Raw genomic sequence first — 6134 nt, 5'->3', positions numbered from 1 at the left:
GTTGTACTCCTGTATGCTTGTGTATAAGTTTTATTTTTCCACTTTTCATAACTCTTATCAATTCACCCGCACTAAAAATGTCCTTGTATCCTTCGTGTAATACAGGGCACAGCAAAGCTCCCCCCTCCCCCCAAACTGCAAGAGATATCGACTGTCTCGCCATCATAGTCCGGATTTCGCCGACATTCCATTCAGTGCGGCCTTAATTTCTATTAGTGACAATGGTTGTTCACGAAAGAAAATGCCTTCTTGTCTCAGGGTTGCCTCAATGGATGACAGTGCAGATTGCCTTGATAAATTATCAACCATCTGTAGAAGGAATATATCATCACAGTGACTGACAGTTTCACCATTGGATAATGTCAACTGTTTTTTTTCCTCTCACTTATATTTCTGCAGATTAAGAAAATATTTTGGTGCAGTCAACACTTTCTTGAATTTAGAAAGCCTTGGGTCACAACATTTAAAGTTTGCATCGCTGTGTTTCTATAATAACTCCAGTTCATTCTCAATCTCCAACGTCTGTTTCATTTCATATACACTGGAACGATGGAATTTTCCTGTATTCGTTGTCCAGCCTTTTTTAACACAACTAAGCTTCTCGCCATTTTTTTTTTTTTTGTGGGGTGTGGGGGGGGGGGGGGCACTTCTTCAAGAAACATTTTGAGAAAGTTTTAAGTTCGTATTTCAGGTTATCTAATTGTAAGCATATGTTTTTCAACAAACAAGTAACATGCCACGTGTGTCAGTCGACGAATGTTGGGAAACAGGAAACAATGGAGTCAAAAGTTGCTTGGACATAATGAAGGAGTTAACCTTACTCTGTTGCAAACACCGTCGTCCACACGTCTGCGGGTAAAGGAAATACTGCTAAGGTAAGGTAAATGTAACTGCAATATATCAACCAGTTCGTTAGTGTTAATGGTAGTACGTAACACCTACCTTCATTTCAAAAGCAAAGGATGACTACCTTCTCTTGCCAGCCGCTGCATTCAAAATCTTGGCAAAAACTGTGTGAACGGGAGAAGGTAGAACCTTCAGTTCTTGACACTTGGCTTGAGCTAGTAACAAGAAAGGTTATATATGCACCCCACAACAATAGTACTGATGCTCATGTGACTACCGTGGGAAATATACTTGATGACCTTCAGAGAAAATACGGTATTGATAATGCGGACAAAGCGCCTAATAATATAATGTTTGTCTGCTAGAAGAGCTCTTGTAGAGAGAGTCTTGTAGAAGAGCTTAATATCACTACAACAGCTGTGGGGAAATTAACGTACTCTAGAACGACCTATACTATGGAGGAAATATTTTAAAACATCAATCCTGTCTCAAAAAATAGAGTGTATCCGTACCTTCCCGTCACACCCATATACCGAACCTGACTGGATTCCCAAAAACAGTTCATCATAAAAAGCTGGCTGGATTGCCGGATGGAGATGGTGTCCCACCAAACTTCTGTCTACCCTCTTAACGAAGCCACTACAAGAAATACAGGATTTTGGAAAAAGTATTGGTGTGCAGTTGAAATAATTCTAGTATTAACTGTAAGAAATCTATATTAAAACTCAAAACGTCTCACTGAAGAACTAGACGTTCTAATACATGCTCAGTATAAGAACATCTCTGTTTGGGATTTCTCCATTCACTATACTACAATTCCTCAGATGTGTAAATGGTGGAATACGAGCACTAATTGTTTCGGTGTTATGGGATGTTTCGATCATCATTGAGTTGCTTGAATTTTTCGTTATAAACGTCTGTGAAATTCGAAGAAACGATATATCAACAGTGTATAGGTATACCGATGCGTGCAAACTGTGCCCCACTTTTGGCCGACCGGTACTTGTTCACATATCAATGCGGCTATATGCAGAAACTAGTAATCCTCACCAGACCCGACCTTTCTCAATCGCTATATGGTGTATTGATGCTCTACTAGCCTAAAACATTCCATATATAACAAAGGCTGTGAGAGATATTTTTCCACCTTCACTGGATTTTAAGGAAACCACAAACTCTTCAGATGGTACATCTTATCTGGTCCTATATTTGTACAAAGATCAAAGCGATTTCCTCTTTCGCAGACTTTACGACAAGAGAGATAGTTTCAATTTTGACTAAATTAATTTAATTGTAAACTATCCTTACTTTTACAGCAATATATTGAATGGTCCTGCATATGGCATGTATTATTTGTTAGATTCAACCGGCGTCACTGCAATAGTCATTACTGCAAAAACTGGTGTGTCAAGGTTATTCCATCAATGGTCTTCACTCTAAGTTTCTTAAGTTTTACAGTGAGTATAGTTCTCTTGTAAGTGAAAATGGACACAGCGTTCAGAATCTCTGCCTCCTTGCTTCATGAGTGCGTCTAATTCCGCTTAACCCCTGTCCAGTGGAGGCTGTATATTCATCGTGTTAAATTAGATCGTCACATTGGGTATTTGGGGAGTTGCAATGAAAGGGCAACTGAGATACATATTTTCTTATTCACAGCTGATATTCTAGCATGGTACCCAATTTGAATACTGATTTCACTCAGTCACCTAGAGCATGCCTTGCCTCTTTCCAACATCAATGAAAACTGTTGACCGCTTCTCTTTGCATGATTCCGTCCTATTTTCGTACTTTAAATACTTTCTTAGTTTTTAGTGGTTTGTGTTATACGTCGTTTTTGGTAATTGGCCTTGCGCTTATTCGCCTGGAACGTCGTTATGGATTTGGAAGGTCCAGATTGGTTGACGTTCCCTTTTTGACAGATTTATACCTGCTCTCGTATGAATAGGATTATATGCAGAAGGTATTAAGAAGTAACCCTCACCAGGCCCGATCTGTCTCATTCACTCAACGGTATACTGATGATCTGCTAGTTTTAAGTAATCCATATATAGCAAGGGCTGTGGAAGACATATATCACCTTTCAATAGTCGCAAACTCCCAAAGTGACGCCCAACACAACCTACGTGAGAAGTAGGAAAGTGTGTAAAGTAAGAAATTACAACGGAGTCATGCAAAGACAAGCCGTCAACAATTTTCAATGATGTTGGACAGACTACTTGTAATTAGTATTAAAATAATCTACCATGTTGATATATACGTTGTCAATAAAGAAATATTATCTCAGCTGCGCTTTGATATCAACTGTTCATATATCCAATGTGTCGATCTAATTGAACACGATGAATGTATTGCCCCTAGCCCCGGGCTCAGAGGCGTTAGACACGGTCATGAAATAGAGCGCCAGAGATTCTGGACGCTGAGTTCATATTTACTGACAAGAGCATTATAATCACTGGCATATTAACTTACAAGAAAATTATACAGAGTGGCACTTCAGTTAATTTTAGGTTGAATTAAGCTTTAATTAGGAAAAAAAATTAACATTTATTAGGAATAAATCACACTTCTTTGTCATTCGTGAACGATATAATGAAGGGATTTCTAAATACTTCCATTTCAGTCTTATTTAACAATTTTGTGACATGCTTTGAGGAAAATAATGCCCGAGATTGATTATTTCGACATAATTTTTTGGCCTTGATGTTGTCAATAATTATTTCAAAACCAAGATCTGGTGTTCTAGTGTCGGGAATAATGAGGTCGAAAATGTATTAGTTCCGAAACACACCGTTAAAGTACTTGGAATTTATTTTGGCCATGCCACTAAGGTCTGTGATAAGCACAACTGGAATTAGAAATATAAGAAGATTAAATATGTTGTGAATATGTGGAAACAAAGCTGATTTTCCGATATACTGTAATAAATGTGTGTATAATAATGACATTAACAATGTCAAAATTGTGGTATAATGTAGCTGTTTTGCCTGTACCTGACACCATTATTACAAAAATGAATAAGGTTGTATTACAATGTACGTAACACCGTGACGTACGGAGTTTTGATGAATGAGAAAGGTGGAGGTGGTATGGGGTTACCCGATATCCGCCTGTCTTGCTCCCACCTGTCTGTTATATTTCCTTCCTTTAAATGTGCTCATTGTGAAGACGAAAAAATTGTGTTGACAAAAATGCCTTGAAATCCTTCTGTCAAACAAAGTCATATACGTAATAATCGTAAATTATTAAAAATACTGCGACTCGGGAAAACACAGGTGTAGTTCTGTGGTATATGAATCAACAACAAGTTTCATACGGTTACATAGTGACTGTTCTATAATCTATATTCAACAGGCTTGTGGGACTCTTTATGTACTTCATCTCATCTGCATTGTTGGCATCCTTGAATAACATTGAATTAAACCAGACCTTTGAGAATTACCTTAAGAACCAGAACGAGAACAACAGTTGACCACCTTTGTGGATATTTGCCCTATGGAGGGTCAAAAAGTCACATAAAATTCCGCTGGTAATCCATCACAACCAGGAGAGCGCTATTTGGACATATTCTTAACAGAAAAATACAACTCTTCTTCTTTCGTCATGAGAATTACCCAAAGGGCTTTACAATCTTTTTTCAATATTGCGGTATTTCAGGAAAAAATTCTTCCTGACCCAAGTCGCCAGTTCCCTGTTTTGTGTACAACTCTTTGTTATAACAACGAATACATTCTCCTATGTCGTCTGGACAACAGTGAGGCTTTGAAACGTCCATCCTGATATTCAGTGTTTTTAACCATTTTCTTCTTGCCCTGGCAGCACCCTTTCTAGTAAAATATTTCGACGACTTTTCACCTTGGTTGAAATGAACTGCCCTTGTCCTAATAACCGCTCCAGCACGAGAGGCCTGATTTAAACCAACAGTTGTTTTCGTCACATTTTCAGTTTTATCATTAATAACAGGACTAGCCTTCAATACATTGATCTCCTTTTCCAGGCAGAACATCACACCCGTTTTATTTACATACACATTACGGCATGACCGAATGACCTCTTTATAATTGGTCTTGAAAATACCCCACTTATCAATTAATTTCACATCCCATAGCATGATCAGTAAATATCTCAGTTTGTCTATCCTTAATTTGTATCCCCCCTCCCTCATCAGACTGTCTAAATCAACTATGTATTTCTTTCTTTCTTTGGTATTATTGGGTGTATATGTACAAATTGAATTGAGTGAGATGTTGTTTATTACTTGTATGACTGCCACTTGGACATCACGTAACATTACGAATAACACAGTCGACAGAATACCTCACAGTTATACCAACTCCACAACTTTTACTGGACTCATAAACCCATCTGCAATCATCAAGAGTGAGTGAGTGAGTGCTTGGGGTTTAACGTCGTACTCAACAATTTTTCAGTCATATGACGACGAAGGAATCATTAGGGTTTATTTATTTATTTGATTGATGTTTTACGCCGTACTCAAGAATATTTCACTTATATGACGGCGGCCAGCATTATGGAGGGAGGAAACCGGGCAGAGCTCGGGGGAAACCCACGACCATCCGCAGGTTGCTGGTAGACCTTCCCACTTACGGCCGGAGAGGAAGCCAGCATGAGCTGGACTTGAACTCACAGCGACCGCATTGGTGAGAGGCTTCTGGGTCATTACGCTGCGCTAGCGCGCTAACCGACTGAGCCACGGAGGCCCCGAATCATTAGGGTGCATGTACGTGTAATGTGCCTCCTTGTTGCAGGACGGATTTCCACCGCTCTTTTATTTAGTGCTGCTTCACTGAGACGACTTACCGAAGGCAAGTAAGCCGCCCCGCCCGAGCCATTATACTGATACGGGTCAACCAGTCGTTGCACTATCCCCTTCATGCTGAACGCCAAGCGAGGAAGTAACAACTTCCTCTTTTAAAGTCTTAGGTGTGAAACGATCAAGGATTGATCCTGGATCTACCAGTCCCGAAGCGGGCGCTCTACCAACTGTGCTATCCGGGCCGGTCGGTCACCAAGAATACTAAAGATTTGGTGTCGTTACATTTTTAAAAATGTGTTTCTTGTAAAAACAAGACATGGATGTTATTATCAAATGCAAATTGCTTCAATTCATATTACTTATCTGCAGACCAGAGGCCATTAATAATTGGAGTCCCGGCTCTTATTGAACTGTTAACAGCCATTAATATAAGTAACAGCAAAACCGTATACATACCTGGTGATATTAAGTTATAAACAATGTCATTAACAGTCTAAGCCCTAGCCAGAAGCCT

The sequence above is a fragment of the Liolophura sinensis genome, chromosome 12 (genome assembly GCF_032854445.1).
Source record: "Liolophura sinensis isolate JHLJ2023 chromosome 12, CUHK_Ljap_v2, whole genome shotgun sequence".
NCBI classification, from domain to species: Eukaryota; Metazoa; Mollusca; class Polyplacophora; order Chitonida; family Chitonidae; genus Liolophura; species Liolophura sinensis.
This window is presented reverse-complemented; position numbering follows the sequence as displayed.